A 17657-nucleotide genomic window follows, 5' to 3' on the forward strand; every position below is an offset into this window, starting at 1 on the left:
ATTTACAACGACTCTAATAAAATATCAATATAATCTATATTGTGTGTGTTTTTGGTCTCGGAGGCCATTGTGTATTGGCATACACGGTCCCATTATGAAAGTAATGTGCATGTATTTTATTGGAGCAACTATCCATGGCAGCGGAAACTTGTCGGAAATGTGGTAGGGGGTCTGTCCTCAATGCAGCGGTCAGATGGCGAGTTTTATCATGCTCGGACTAGCGGGAAACGAGAGCGATCCGGTGAGGTTTTTTTGACTTGTAACTCGGCGCTATGGAGCGTTCGTTGAACAGAGGTACGCCATCAGTTGCGTTGAACTAGGAAAAGAATGCAGCTGAGACATTTCAGATGCTTCAAGAGGCCTTCAAGGATGACTGCATTAATGACATTGTCTCTGGGCCAGGAATGGCGATTTTGCTACCTTTTAAATTTCCATTACGCCTTGAAATAGTTTCAGTTAATCCAAATCTCAATAGTTTTCCGCTCTCTGTAGTTGAGCTTCTATTTTTTAATGTCAGTTAAAGTCTTCGAATTAGCGGTATAACCATCGCCATTGTAGGATATTTTTCCGCCGTAAACTTGTGACGTGATGCTGTCTAGTAGCTTGAATATTGGCTTTATATCCGAAATCAATAACCAATCATCGGCATCTAAATTAGGCAATTGTGGAAGAAAAACAGTGATGCTGAAAGATGAAGTTTCACCTGAGAAACGGCTCTAACTAAATAATGTAGAATTGAACCGCGTGGACACGTTTTGCTTCATTTTTAATTGAGGTAAATTCATCTGCTCCTGAATTTCCCTAAATTTTTCTGAAGCATACACACTATGTTTGAAATACCCCTGAGTGACCTGCATTTATTTAAAGAAGCTGTAACTTGAACTACTGTCTCAATTGCTTCCTTTACACTTCAATTTGAGGTGTGCACTACGCAGGGATGATGTCTTTTTTTCATGTGAACCGTAGCATAATTTTTCATATTTGCTACACTATCCAAAACGACAACAATCACTTTATTAAATACATCTCATTCGTTCAAAATGCAAGAAGTAATGGACACAATATTTTTTCCACTGTGCTGATCCCATACTCCTTACGCAGCAATGGCTGGAGCAAATAATTTATCTTGATAAATAAAATGACACGTAACCGTCATATATGCCTTGGGGCTGTTGGATGTCCAAGTATCTGTAGTTATAACTATATGAAGACCTGTAATAAAATTGGGCCTAAGCACCAGAAAAGTGAAAAAAAGTTACAAGGGTTTAAAGATATACTCAGTTTTTTTGGTATACAGCATATATTTTTTAATTCTTTAAAATAGGGCCTATCACCAACATCCATTAAAATGTCTGATTTTAATTCAAGGATGCGTAAAACTAATAATTTTGAACAAAAAATACATCATTTATAATGTAGGTATGTAAATTAAAAATAATAATTATTAATCAATGGAAAAAGATATCTATCATAACTCTCTACTGGAAAAGATTTTTGTCGAAATTTTTGTGTTCCTCAGAAGGCATATACTCGATCATGTTGAGTAAATCTTTTTTTTTTCGTCCGTGATCCGGCTTTGGTAATCTAATTGGAGTAGTTTATAGGTTTTTATATCGCCAATTTATTTATTTATTTTTAAATTTAATTAATTATTACTTGTCTTAGCTCGTGAATAGTGGCTTTCTTGTCGTGGAAACAATTTAACATGCCCGATGACTTGGTTTTCGTCTTCAAGATCGAATTTTCGATATTTTTTCTTATTACCCCTTTTTCGGTGAGTTTAGTCTCTCCGCGTTTTTTTCTCTATTAGTAGGACTCGAATATCTTAATACTTACTCCAAATATATCAATAAAAGTGGCACGACAGACATTGACTACTTGACCATTGTCATTAGGGACAGTGTAATAAACAGCCTTTTGCTTTCTGATGGGTTTTTGTATTTCCCATTTCTCCGTCTTTTAATGTTTGAAATATGGAATAATCCATTAAATATGCACTTTGCTTCAACCAGTCACCAGCTTCGTAAAATTATTTATGCAACTGCAGTTTTTGATCATAAAGAAGACTTTTACAGTCATTCTGGCACTTGCAAGTAAACTGAAAAAAAAAGTCAACTTTACGGAGGACTGTCAAAAATAACCCTAAATGCCACTTTCTAAGGTTAACATACAAGCAACACTACAAATTATTTACCTGGGTGAATATGTATTTCACTTTTGACATTTCGAAAAGCGTATTTTTATCGCTTTCTTGCCAAAAAATAAATGTTCACCCACCTATCTGATAATTTCGCAGGAGTAATTAGGAAAATGCCCAATGTTTCTTGTAAATTAAGCTATAAAGCTATTAATCTTCTAAATTATATATAAAATACATACTAAATTATACATGAATTTTAGTTAAAACGTTTGAATAAAATTTGTAAAATTTGGTATAACGGGGTCAATTTAGCACTTATTACAGCTATAAATATAGAAAAATCCTTTTAAAATCTCAGAATAAATAAGGCAAAGTATCATGCAAATGAACATAAAATATTTTTTTTATCAATATTCCTACAGAGATGAGGTAGAATTTTTTTTTTCAAATTCAGGATTATCGATATTCTATATTTTGATATATGGTCAAAATATAAGTATAAATAAATTGCAGAATCATCTGCAGGCGATTACTAGTACTTAATTTAACTCGGAAGAGTCTTAAATACATAAAATAAAGTAATATGCTAATTAAAAATACTTAACTTCAATATCAATACATAGATGGTGCTCCAACACGCTAGTGAAAGCTTTCTCATTTAATAAGATATATACAAGAATCAAAATGATACCATTGTCGATATTCGCTAATAAGCGGAATGGGGAATGTTGTACGTAAAGTGGCCACTCAACCCAGCCAATGACAGGTCTTAAGCCCTGTAAACGCTCGAATATCGATAATCCTGAATTTGAAAAAAAAAATTCTACCTCATCTCTGTAGGAATATTGATAAAAAAATATAAACCTACTTCCCCTCGGGAGAAATCCAGATTTGTGTATGTACAAAAATACACATACCAAAAAATAATGTTGTGAACATAAAATACTCCGCTATTCTTAAAATTTTAGTAATTCACTCAAAGATTGTATTTTAAGCCAATATGTTTCCATACTAAAATAATTGAAATATCAGACGCCGTGCAATTCGAAAACGAAATTCGCCGACAATTATTTGGAATTCCCCTACATAACATAACATTTTTGACAGTCGGTTCTTCATTTAAAAAATGGCAGAAAATATCACTCACGGTTATCGTGTTCACTCGATTTCTCCTCCCAGGCTACGTGCTTTGACCCCTATGCACCTCAGACATCGTTTGCACATCCCTAGATTCTGAACGCTAGTTGAAACTTGTCAAAAATTTGTCAAAACAGATTTTTAAAAACAAATCGACTTACCAAAGTATTCGGAGGACTTATTGCTGGTACAATCACATTTTTAGTAGAACAATATTGTTTCCCTTGGGCTTTTAACTTTTATTTTCACTTAACTTATTAAAACCGCTTCTTTTCCGATTTGTTGTAACATGCGTATCCGGATCACAAGTCTCGCGTCCAGCCATTTTGTATGAAATGCTTAGCGCTGCGATTAATCACGTAGGCCCTTATATGCGTTAATGGGTATTGTACTTAGGCTCCATCCCATATACATGACTTCAGATTGATATAAAAAAAAAAATTCTGGTACATAACTTCTAATTTGTGTTATTGCGTAGGCATATAGAACATTTCCTCATACTCAACGTCATTTTTTATTTTTTGGTATTTAAGCCCTATTTTATTACAGGTCTTCATATTATGTTCAACGTCTTTCAGCACATTTGAAATATTTTTTTATGGCTTCATACGTTTCGGGTGACATTCTTGTTGAAACTATTTTCCTACCCGGAAGTGTATACTGTGGATTGAGCTTTTTGAGGTGATTACAAACACCAACATCTTTAACGATAGACAATAGTTGGTAGTCCGTTACTATGATTTGGACAACGCTTTGTCTATTGCATCCATTTCGGATTGTGATAATTCCGTTGACCCATACTGTGCCATAAGCCTCACTTGTTGAACACGTTTTGGCTGTGAAGGCACGGATGAATCACACGTTGACGCTGATGCTCCTGATGTAGAAGGAACTTCTATATCGTCACTTCCACCGCAAAATTACCTAACTGCAAAAAGGTCATTTTAGAGGAAAGTGAAAAAAACCCTCCCCATTTGAAAATAAAGTGAATTTTTTTATTATAATAAAACACGTATATAATAAATATTTTTTATTTTAACAAAACTTAAAATATACTTACAGTATTATGGTAATGTTACTTATGAAATTTGTCTAAAGAATAATTGTCACTTGTATAATTTTGCACGTAAATGTCATAATAATATATTATGCAACAATATAGAGTTCTTATAAGAATAATATTTAAAAAACTAACTTTTAGCACTTCTCAAGAAATAAAATATACTGAATAAACTATATGCAACTTATAATATTTTTTAAATGCATACCCTTATTGTTTCATTGAATCAAAATACACAATTAATGGGGAAATTTATCATAGAAATCCCAGCTGAATTTCGGAAGAACAGTTTTTAGTTCTTGAAGGTGCTTACATTTTTCTGGCTCGATTTTGATCCGTTTCTTGTACAATTGAGCTGGTGGAGTAAAATGTTCAATGATCGCAGCAGGTTTTAATTGCTTCCAAGAATCAGAGTAATTTAGTTTGTATCTTAGTCTTCCGGCTAGATATTGTAAGCTTATTATATATGCTACCGTTGGGTCACCTCTTCTTTGACCTGGACTCAACAACAGCTCTCCTCCAATCAGGGGGAGTGTATTCTTCCTCTAAACATACCTAAGTTAAAAAGCTTATGTAACCATACAAAAAATATTTATCCACCCGCCTTAATAAACTCTGTGGCAATAGGACCACCTAATGGAAATATATATTTTTCTTGTTATTGTTCTTTTTCTTTTTATACCCATATTTTAATATTGTTTTTTAGTACTTGAATTTTTGAATATCTAACTTACTCATCATATTGTTATATTTTATATTGTAAAAGGCACTTGTGCCATATAATAAATAAATAAATTACCAAGACTTGTGCGAAGTCTTGACGGAACAAGAGAACTGTGAAATGTATTAGCGTCGCTATCATTATCATTTTGGGATTTTTGTTTAAATTGTGATGGCTGCGATCAGTAGCAGCCCCATTTGCTAATGAGTTCTAAATTAATATTTTCTTCTTGAGAACACTTTCTATAATTTCTTCCAAATACTTATGTAATCGTGTAGAGGTATGGTCCAGAAGATCTTGCAATTTTACCTCAGCACACGTTTCAGTAACCCTGATTGACTCTTCTATTGGATAACACTCCTTTTTTGCCAATTTCAGTAAAGAATAACAGGGGTAAATACTTTGGTTAGCCCTGTGTATTATTTCACATTGCTTCCTTGTGAGCTCGCCTTCCACAAATATAGCTAAAGCCTCTGATAGTGAATGCTTTTTTTCGTTTTTTCTCCAGAAACTGCCTTTTTTCTATACTTGGAAGCTCTTGTTGGCGAAACCATCATGTCTTTTATAATTTTCGAGGCAGCAAAGTTTCCTTTAGAACGTCGGCTCATACGTTTACTTCTTGTATTAAAACTGTGTCCACGTCATTACCACATTTTGTGCTCTCATCAGTAGCTGAAAGATAATTTTTTCTACCATCTGAAGTACTGGAGATATTATGTATTGAAACACGAGAGGATTCTAAATTGGAATCATGATCATTGTCCTGATCTTCCGGATGAAAGTTCGCTAACCAGGTTTCAACTAATGCTTTGTTTTCCATTAAATCATTTTCTTGAATCGGAACCATAGAAATATTTTTTTTACTTCGGGAACCCATTGCTATCTGAAATAAAATGGATTTTTAAAGATATTTGTAAATCAGATTTTCAATGATTTTTTTGTTGCTCCAAAAGCCCGCGCCTGAAGTGATAAACAGTAGGTTTACCAACACTATTTTGAAATCGAGAAAATTATGAATGGTTCATTAATTAAATTAGCCAAACAGCCTCCCTATAAATAATTACGAATTGTATCAAATTACTAAAAATAAATTACTCGGGCCGTGCTGAGTCAAAGTGGCTGTAGTCATGTCGTATAACGATACTATGATCGAATACTGATCTTCACAATATCATCAATGTAGCATTTAAATTAGTCATCAAAATTTACTCCTATTAAGGTTACTTTTTCGTGTTACTGCAGCTCAAAACAATGTGGTTTATCCTACTTTTATGTGCAACTTTATCAAAAAAATAAATATTGAATTTGATAACAGTTTATTTAACTTAACAGTCAGTACTTATGATACAAAAAATGGAATCAAAAAGTCACTAGTCTTTTTATTATGATGTCATAAATATTGGACCCTTTTTTTTTTTTAATATTTCATTATTTTCTGCTGATTTTATTTCCTTTTAATTGTTTTTCAATATTATTTTATACTTTGTCCAAGCTCTCATTGCTCAAGGCTCTGCATTGATTTTTCATGTGTCCAACTTTTCCGCAGTGATATTGCACTGTATTGTTTTTGCTTGTGAAAACTCTTTCCTTTTTTGACTTTCTATGGAGTTTACCCTATTCTATTCGTTTCGATTTTATTTTCGTACGTTTGAGAAAAGTTTTCGAAATTTTTTCACAGGGTTTCTAGTTGATAAGCGGTTATAATTGTCTGGCTTGCTAGTAGACTAGCGTATTTCGGGAGTAAACCATGTTTGTAACATTGCAAAATGTCGTGTTCTGGAATTGGCGTTGCTAGTTTGAGGTTCAAGGCTCTTACTTTTAAAAAAAATCGAACGCGCTCTCGTTTGTGTCTTGTTTGCAAGCGAAAATAGATGCTTTCAATAAAAATTGTGACTGGTCCCTTTCGTACACTGCCACGAGTAGATTTTTTAGATTGTGCCATGAAGTGGGTTTGGGTATTAAGGTTCTATACCATGCTAAAACCTTATTGCCTAAAAGGTCCCCTGTGCCCCTGGCTATGGAGAGCTCATCGATACGAGATATAAATTCTCTCACGTCTGTATCTCCATTGTATTTTAAATTCCACTGTGAAAGATTTACATGTGGCGTTTCTTTTACTACATATTGGATGTGATTTTTTTTTTTTCGGGTTTGATTTTTTGCTTGACAATGGGACTACCGGTGATGCGACACTATTTGCTTTGTTTTTTGATTTATTTATTTTAATAATAATTAATTTATTATATTTTCTAGCTTTATTTATCGGATCCTTATTTGTAAAAAACGTACAACTAATTTTCCGTTTAGTTAATTCGGCCCTTAATTCTTTGGGCTTGAGCGAATCAATGTTGGCTATCGTTGATGGTGGCTTCATTTTGTATTAAATTGCTAACTGAATTAATTGATTTTTAACAATTTTCACCTGGCAATAAGCTCGCTTATCACGAAAAAGTTACGTGGCTGAATAAACGACAAAAACTTAAAAAAATAATAAGTAAAAATAACAATGAAAATCATGGTCACCCTACATTTGTGATTTTTTTTTGTTATTATATTTTTTTGCCGCAACTAGGGTGGTCAAAAAAATGACCTACAATGTAACTGGTGTTACATCCGAACGCCTCAAAGAATGTTTTTGATTTTTATAACTTTTAAACTTTCAGTTTCCTCCTTGTTTGGTTAATATAAAATCTATATTTAATGGAATTGGCTTTTTTTAAATTATCATCCCGTATGTAGTAGGATATATTTATTGGTATAGGGTGAGAGCTCCAGTACTCAGCCACTTAAGAAAAAGTTAAAACTTAATTCAATCTGTAATTGTATCATCATACATGTTATATTCAGTTTTTTTTATACGCAAAGCTTAATTAATGATTTATGAAATTGTAAATTAGTTATGAATATATCTTGTGCTGGATTGAAAATAAAAATATTTTTAGTTAAAAAGACACAATTTCCCATTGGTCAGCCACCTAGTTTCTTAACTCCAGCCACCACATCCCCAGTAACCAGCCACTTGCTTTTAATATATCCTCTATTTGGTACACGGTTGTTGTAAGTAAATAACATTCATTTTTATACTAAAAAGTGTATTTTATTGCAAAAGGAAAAAAGGAGTATATTATAAATATTTTTTTTAAAGATGCAAGGAACAAAAATCACAAATGAATACATCTTTTTCAGCTCCAGCACATTCAACGTGATACCAACCATTACAAATCATGCACTGTACCCATTCTTCTTCCAATTTATCTTGTGAGAAATTTCTCTTGCAGGAGCATTCAGCATCTTTATCGTTTTTAGGGCTTAAATGTTTTTTTTCATCAGTAGTTTTAGTTTTTTTTGTTTGATTTTCGATTTCATTTTCTTTATCGATCGTTTGAGGTAGTGATCTTTTTTTAGTTGCATTTTTCTTTTTCTTCTCATTTAAAGTGTTTTTTTGCTTGTTGGCGGGCTTCTTTTCTACTTTTTACATCTTCAATTTTTTTATTTGTCTCTTTTTCTTTGCTGGACATAAAAGCCCTCCATGCGTTCGAAGATATAGCACTAGGTAGTTTCTGTTTGGAAATAGAAGGACTGGGTAGTGGAGAAGGACAGAAAAGATGACCAGAAAAAGATGATGTAACAATCTCGGGCAATATTGCATCCTGAATTATTGAATTGGAGTCTGGTATAAAGGGTAATGTTGGAGGCATTTCAAGTGACTTGTTCAATGATTCATCTGTTGCATATTTGGGCAAAATTATATCCTGAAGTATAGTTATCTTTTTAGAATTTGGTAAGTTAGAAGAGGTTTGCGGAATTTCGAATGACTTATTTTCAGTCAGTAGTTCACCATTCTCTGATGAATATAAATTATGCGGTGGTGACTCCAAGCATAAAATTCCATCTTGGTTTATATTGTACACTTCAGGTATTATAAAGTTTTCAGGGAAATGTGTCAATTTACTTGAATCGACAAGTGCAGCTTTTCGGATTACATTCAAAATAATTTCACTATTTTGGCCCTTTTCCTGTAATTCTGTTGCTAAGGACGCAATAACTTCTTTAGCGTGCTTGTATTTTATTTCGGAATGAGACACAGAAGGGATTTCAATCGGTTTGTGATTGGATTCAAAATTTTCTAGAGCATTTTGAACACATTTGGTGTAATCTACGGCATCTGGATTCAATGGAAATAGTCTGCACTTCCTGAAACCGTTTTTAATAGTTTCAGGAAGATTAGGAATTTCCAAAACTTTTTTTAGAAGGGGACAAAACGCTGATTTCGTAAGAACCTTGTTTGCTTTGTCTGATTCCATATGCCAAAATCTGACAGTTTTTTTCCATTCTGATTTTAAAGGTTTAAACACACTAACATCGGCGGGCTGCATTAGATGAGTGGTGTTTGGAGGAAGTGCATATAAAATAATTCCGTTTACGGAACAAAAATCACTCAAATCCATCGTTAAATGTGACCTATGTCCATCTACAAATAAAATTATAGGTTTTGGAATGTTCATTTCTATGAGCCAGTTGTTAAAATCATTTGCCACATATTAAAAAAAAACGTCGCTCCTCATCCATCCACTATCCGATAACCCTAAACACCACTTCTTTGGCATGCTATTAACTAATTCTTTGTGGGGGCGTTTGTAAGGGAATACCACTAATGGATATGATGTTTTTCCACTTGCCGAAAAAACTAAAAGAACTGTTATAGTTTCCTTCTCACATCCCAACTGTACCTCTAATACATTCTTCCAACCTTTTGGAGCTATGACTTTGCCTGATTTGGGGCACATGCTGAAAGATGTTTCGTCTCCATTAAAAATTCTGTCAGGGTCAAGTAAAACATCCTCATTACCAGTTTTTTTTAAATAGTCTTCCAGTTCTCTAAACCACTTTCTAATATATTCTTCTGTAACCGTCGCCCGCCCCTTTGTGATTCCTTCTGGTACACGATGAACCAAGGATGGATTTCTTTTCATAAATCCTTCGTACCACTTTTTACCAGGCCGACCGTTTTTGAATGGATGTTTCCCTACCGAGTTTTTGATAATGTTTTGAACACTATCTAAAACGTCTTCTTTCTTACGAGGGAAACCACATTTCGCTAGGTTAATACACCATTCCTTCAGTTTTTCTTCTTCTGCAGAGGTCAATACAGTATCAGGCCCCATACGTTGATGTCCCTCTGCCACACGACCGTGAAGACGATCTTGCAGGGTTCCTCTGGGTACTCCAAATTTTCGACTTGCCTCTCGAATGCCAAGTCTGTCTTCTCGGATGGCCTTTAAAGCAGTTGATACTGCATTCTCATCATATTGGCGTAACAAACGCTTCTTTGGTTCCATTCTGCATAAAAAATACTAGATATTATTGTACATAATATTTGTTTTTACCTAATTTTCTTCACAATTATTATAAAAATGAGCTCTACGATATAAAAATGAACGTTGTATAAGGTGGCTGACATATGGAGTAGAATAATCCGGCGTTACTTATAAACCTGGGCACTTTGATACATGACAGATGGCAGTAGGCATAACTAATGGTGGGAAGAATCGAATTAAAATAATCGAAATATTCGATTATTAAAAAGATCGAGACATTTCGAAATGCTTAAAACTAATCGAGTTCACTCGTACTAATCGGAAAAATAATCGAGATATCTCGAATGAATTCATTCGATCTTGACATTTCGAGACAATCGAGATATGATTTCGATCTTGACATTTCGAGACAATCGAAATATGATTTCGATCTTGACATTTCGAGACAATCGAAATATGATTTCGATCTTGACATTTCGAGACAATCGAAATTTATGATTTCGATCTTGACATTTCGAGACAATCGAAATATGATTTCGGACTTGAGATTTCGAGACAATCGAAATATGATTTCGATCTTGACATTTCGAGACAATCGAAATATGATTTCGGACTTGGCATTTCGAGACAATCGAAATATGATTTCGGACTTGACATTTCAAGACAATCGAGATATAAATTTGGACATGACATTTCTAAAGCAATGGTAATCAATTTTAATAATTTTTCGGAAGTGTAAAATATCACTCATGTTCAATAAAATTCAAATATGTAATGTTAAATAAATTGTTGCTATGGGTTCATATTTAATATTTATAATATAAAGGGACTAACCTGATAAGGATGTAGGTAAACATTTACAACTTTTAATTGATTCCAAAAATTGATACAAATGTTTGAATGCTGATTTAAAAAAATACAAGTTCCAATGTGGTTTTAACACGACACCTTTGTTAAAATTATCACTTAAAAATATTGTACGTAATATTATAATATTGTTTTAAAGTAGACAATGTTTTTTTTTGTCATTCATAAAATGTTTTTTTTAATACACATATACATAATATTTTTACTCAATTAAATTATCGTTACTATTTAAAAAAATTAAGAAATCCAGATTTTTTGGCAATAAACGATTTCGCCGTAAATTTGTAAGTTGTCCTGCTTTGGAAAAAACTCTTTCAGAAGGTACAGATGTTGCCGGTAAGCACAAATATTTTTTTTGCAATTTATATATTTCCATCAAAGATTTTGCGTGGGTCTGGCAAAATGGTAAAGGGTTATTTGAACGCTGTAGATGGGGCAAGTCTATAAACGGTTTAATCATATTGGTACTCGTAGAAACGGGAGTGACAGTTGATTGTTTTTCGGAATTTTTTGCGTCAAAGTGTGACCAAACGTCATCTAATTCTACATCCATTATCTCACTTACTGGCTCTGGATCTATTTCAATTGCATGTCTGGAAGAATTGATCAGAGTTGACGATTCCTCTGTGACCCATCTCTGGGCATTATTGGCATTGTCTTCTGATCCAAAAGCGGTTTTCTTAAATCTGGGATCCAGGAATGTTGATTTTGCTACCACTTTATCATTTTCTAAATTGCCAATTCGCCTTGAAATAATTTCAGTTAATTTAAATCGCAATAGTTTCCCGCTCTCCGTAGTAGAGCTTCTATTTCTAAGTGTGAGTTGAAGTCCTCGAATTAGTGGTATAATCATCGACATCGTGGGATATTTTTCTCCTGACAATTGTGACGTGATGCTGTCTAGTGGCTTTAATATTGGCGTTATATCAGAAATTAATAACCAATCATCGGCATCTAAATTAGATGATTGTGGAAGAGAAGACAATGCTGCTGAAAGAGGAAGTTTCACCTGAAGAAGCCGCTCTAACATAAATAAGGTAGAATTCCACCGCGTGGACACGTCTTGCTTTATTTTTAATTGAGGTAAATTCATCTGTTCCTGAATTTCCCTCAATTTTTCTGATGCTAACACACTATGTTTAAAATACCCAACGAGTGACCTGCATTTTTTTAAAGTAGCTGTTACTTGAACCACTGACTCTATTGCTTCCTTTACAATTAAATTTAAGGTGTGAGCTACGCAGGGATGATGTCTTTTTTTTAAGTGAACTGTTACAGCATTTTTCATATTTGCTGCATTATCCGAAACGACAACAAAAACTTTATTAAATATATCCCATTCTTTCAAAATGCAAGAAATAATGGACGCAATATTTTCTCCACTGTGCTGATCCCGCACTTCTTTCGTGGCAATGGCTGGAGCAAATAATTTGTCTTGATAAATAAAATTACATGTAACCGTTATATATGCCTTGGTACTGTCGGATGTCCACATATCTGTAGTTATTGCTATATGTTCAACGTCTTTCAGCATAGTTTTTAATATTTGTTTAATGTTATCGTACATTTCAGGCAACATTTTTGTTGAAAGTATTTTCCTACTCGGAAGTGTATACCGTGGATTTAGCTTTTTGAGAAGATTGCGAAAACCAACATCTTCAACGATAGACAATGGTTGGTAGTCCGTTACTATCATTTGGACAACGGCTTTGTCTATTGCATCCATTTCCGATTGTGGTAACTCCGTTGACTCGTACTGTGCCATAAGCCTAACTTGTCGAACGCGTTTTGGCTGTGAAGGCGCGGATGAAGCACACGTTGATGCTGATGCTCCTGACGTAGATGGAACATCTATATTCCCTTGTGCTCGAGATGTGGAGGCTTGAACCTCGACGTTGATATTTTCCGGCTCAATCGTTATTGCTAATGCCCTATTCAATTGAATAGGATGTTTACATTTTATGTGCACATTTAAATTAGTTGTATTACCAAAATACTTTATGTACGTTTTACACAAATTACACACACAATGTTTTTTATCATCAGAAAACTTAAAAAACTCCCACACGACCGACCTTTTTTTCCCTGACCTCATCATTTTGATTTAGGAAAAATATTTTGCGAGCCGACTTGAACCACTCGAATGAGCTAGACCAAATAGACGAATTATAACAATTAACAATAGAAGTAAAATTGTACAGATAAAATGTAACGTATTATGGAATTCCCATTGCTTTGGGAATCCCCGATGTCAGCCGTCTAAAGTGGGGGATTTTGTTTCCATTAGCTACCTAGCTATTATATTGAGGAATGTTTAAAATAAAAACATATTGTGTATTGTATAATGAGGAAGTACGGTGCTACGGGAAATTGAATTTAAAAAAAGTTTTACCATGCGCGGTAAGGTTAGGCGAAGTTTCTTGCAAATGTATGAAAAAAAAGATTTTGATGAAATATAACGCGGAGTAATGAAATTTTAAAATGACAAAACTGTACCAAATTAAATACGTACCAAAGTAAAAAGTACCAAATTAATAAGGAAGTTCAGTCTTTTTAATTTAAAAAAAAAATAGTTTTATAAAGCGCTACTGTAGGGCTGAATTTCTCATTATTATTTTGATATACTTTGTTATTACAAGTGTACATGTTTATCCCTCCTCCTCTCAATGCTTCAAATAAATGTCAGCAGGTTTTTTTTTTTTTTTTTTTGGCCGTTTTCTGACATTTCACGCTTAAAAATAATAATCGATTAATTCGATGTTTGCATTCGATTATTTGCATGTCTCGAATGCTTGTATTTCGATTATCTAAGTATTTCGATTATTCCCATCACTAGGCATAACCATAGAAAAACATAACAGTTGAACTCGCATGCATCTTATTCAGAAATAAAGCAATGTGAATGTAGCTATGGTTGAAATACATGTCAAGTCAATGATTCTAATAATGATAATAAATAATATAATTTGGCCATTCGGATCTTTAGCACATCTAGGTTTAATTACTATTAGCGATATTTTGTTATTATTTGTATTTTGTCACGGGTCGATTACAATTTTTCAAAGGCGAAAATTTTGACGTTTAATTTGTAGATCGTAATTAAAGACGTACCTAATCATATATTTTCAGAACAAAATAATTATTTACCGTGATATTTAATCTAAAATGATTTCCAAAATGTGTAGAGTGCCGAAAAAATATTTTTAATAATCATAACCATCTTTTATAGTTCCAATTGAATAGAATCCGTTATTTTGTTTGTTAAATAAAATTATCACTTTTGAAATTCGTACATAAGTGTGATTGGTCACCATAGAATTAAATATTTATATGTTGGTCACTTTGTTATCCAAATGTCAGTTTGACCACTACAACACTAGTTAACATTTCCAATAGACAAAAAACTTTATAATGACCATAAATTGTGCAGAGTAATTCAATAATAAAACCACCTTCAGTATTTTCATATTTTACTATTTGTTGATGTATTATATTATATTATATATTTATTTTTAAATACGTTTCAATGATTAGATGAAATCGACGATTTATAACCTATTTAATTATTTTATTCAAAAGGTTTTCATTTATTATATAAATAAAACACGAGTGATACTTTCATCCACAAATTTGGAATATCCAGTAGGGATATTCCAAATTTGTGGATTAAAATTACAATGAACTTCCATCAAGAATTTTCACTTACAAACTTAAATGTTTTACAAAAGGTTTTATTTAAGAACTATTTGAATAGGTTGGGTTAGAATATGGAGCCCTGTATTTTTTTTATTTGCTACGCATCAGAAAAAGCACAATAAAAATGACGATATTTTTGTAGATTTATGTCAGAAGCTGCTTCTCAGGAAATGACTTTGTGACGTAACTAAATTTATTTATAAGAAATTCATGGCGTAGCCGAAATATTGTAATAAAAACGAGGATGTTTTTGCTAAGTGACGTTAGCAGGCGCTACTCAGGGGCGACTTTGTGACGTTAAGAAATTCATGGCGTAGCCGAAATATTGTAATAAAAACGATGATGTTTTTGTTAAGTGACGTTAGCAGGCGCTACTCAGGGGCGACTTTGTGACGTTAAACAATTCATGGCGTAGCCGAAATATTGTAATAAAAACGAGGATGTTTTTGTTAAGTGACGTTAGCAGGCGCTCCTCAGGGGCGACTTTGTCACGTGACGAAATTCTTTTATAAGAAATTCATGGCGAAGCCGAGATGCGTGATGTTTTGAAATATATCAGTCTAGGTAGCCGCGTAGTTATAATATATTTTTTGTACATGTGATAAAGTGATGACTTTATAATTGAAGAATAAAAATTCTTCACTTTATCACTAGGATAATAAAGAAATCACATTTTGTTCGTTGAAATCCATTAAAAATATTTTTTTTATTAAAAAAAAAACGGCCGTGTAGGTAGGTGACCATAAAATGTTTCGTTTTTAATATATATTGATTTTTTTTGGATAGGGATGTGGGTGTTGGTAAGATTAGGGGGGGGGGGCATTGGAATAATGGCTATGGCCTTTAGGAATCCCTCCCGCATTTGCTTCAAAATAAGGAAACCATAAAAACCTTATTAAGAGAGATCTTAGTGAATGGATTTGATTTAATTTGAGGAATTGTATGTGGGTATATGGAAAGGGTAGTGAAATAAAACACAATATTTTAAGGTAAGAATTCACTGTCGTTGTCAGAGTCGCCTTCAGGATCTGTCTGACGTCCAGACTCAGCTTCATTTTCTGTAGCCTCATCAACATAGGTTTCAACTGGTATAATACCATTGTTGATAAGGAACTGAAGCGCCGTGTCCAATTCTTGTACAATTTCTGAAATTCTTCTCTCCCTCTCCAACTTCTTACCATCTGCCAGCTGTTTAGATCCGGGATATAAGATCGCTATATGCGAAATTGTCGCATTAAAAATTGAACCTTTGTAGTTCCTCCTGAAAACAAACTCTGCCAATCGAGAGTATAATTCTTTACGCTTTCTTCCCCTAGTGGGAAGATTGTCATGCTTTACTACACTCCACAGCCCCTCTATGGTATTTGTGTGGATAGATCGATCGCCAGGGTCAACGTATTGCACGCTGTGATTAATCACATCATGCGAATAGTTGTACCCTGGCAAACGATCTAAACCAGCATAGGCGCTCCACCCGTCGCTTATGATCCGCGTTCCTTGAAAGTAAAATACATATTTTTAATTTGATTTTCAACATTAAATATATTTCTTTGTCAAATAAATCAATTATTTTTTTACCCGGGGCAATCCTCTGCATTATTATGGGCCACAAAGTTCGGCGCTTCCGATTGTCAACTATTTCAAAAGAACATTTTTGTGGTCCGTCAACATCACCTGTAATTTATGGAAAATATTTAGATCGGTTTGTTGCATAATATTTATATTTGGTGTGAAAGAAACTCTTACTTCTCTCCACTCCACCGAAAATCCACAGTTCGGGAACTAACCGACCACGGTTATACTTCCTCCGTGCAAAAACGGATTCGTCAATCTCGACAACCTTCCCTACTCCACCTATCGCAGGAAGGTTGTCGTAGAAAGATGAACACATCTCTCGGAGGTAGCTACTGTGGTCGGCAGCTGTACCACTCCCGACGTTGCATTCACTCATGAGCAGATTCACCGGAAAACCTTTCGACCACATAAAAATCATTTTTAACAAGGTCGAAATGGTCAGGCTGCACTGCTCAAAATAACTGCCAACGAGTGGGCTCTCCTTCCTTGTTTTACCGTCGTTTGCCGGACAATTACGACAAGCAAATGTAAATCCGGCGGTCAATTTCTTGTTGGTGTACTTTTTCATATTACCATTACACTGGCTGCATAATTTATTCTGTGGTGTCAAATTATTCAAGTGACAAAAATTGACCGCCGCCTCCTCGGTATTTGTGACCGTCATCGCCAATGTAAAAATCGTCATATCTTTTTCCCTGTAAAATCACAAAAAAACATTAAATTAACATTCAAATTCGAAAAAACGATTAAAATTCGTGTTTTACGTTAAAATGCGTATTTCTTTCACGTTACATATTGATATTTTCGTCGATTTTTGCTGAAGAATAAATAAAGACACAACGAACACAGAATGATGCAATCGGTAGTTTCTGCAATTGTTCGGTACCCAAAAACTTGCGCAAATTTTGAAGTTACATTTCCAAATCGTAATTATAATATATTTTTAAACAAAATTATTACTTACCGTGATATATAGTGTAAAATGATTTTCAAAATGTGTACACTGCCGAAAAAATATTTATAATACTAATAACAATCTCTCACAGTTCAAATTTAATTTAATCCGTAATTTTGTTTGCAAAATAAAATTCACAAACCTTAAAATTCACAAACCTTAGGTGAATGGCAGATTCTTTAGGCAGC

General features: G+C 33.7%; 1 long non-coding RNA gene across 1 annotated transcript; it reads right to left on the reverse strand.

Annotated features, from left to right (window-relative positions):
• Positions 1-5109: 5109 nt before the first annotated feature.
• Positions 5110-11077, reverse strand: LOC148270946 (uncharacterized). Its single transcript, XR_015825238.1, has 2 exons — positions 8272-11077; positions 5110-5941 (listed from the first exon to the last, which is right to left on the reverse strand). It is a non-coding gene; the product is annotated as an uncharacterized LOC148270946 (long non-coding RNA).
• Positions 11078-17657: the final 6580 nt, after the last annotated feature.

Source organism: Micrasema longulum, unplaced genomic scaffold, assembly GCF_059751315.1.
Source record: "Micrasema longulum isolate JH-2025_06_02 unplaced genomic scaffold, ASM5975131v1 h1tg003235l, whole genome shotgun sequence".
Taxonomy (NCBI): Eukaryota; Metazoa; Arthropoda; class Insecta; order Trichoptera; family Brachycentridae; genus Micrasema; species Micrasema longulum.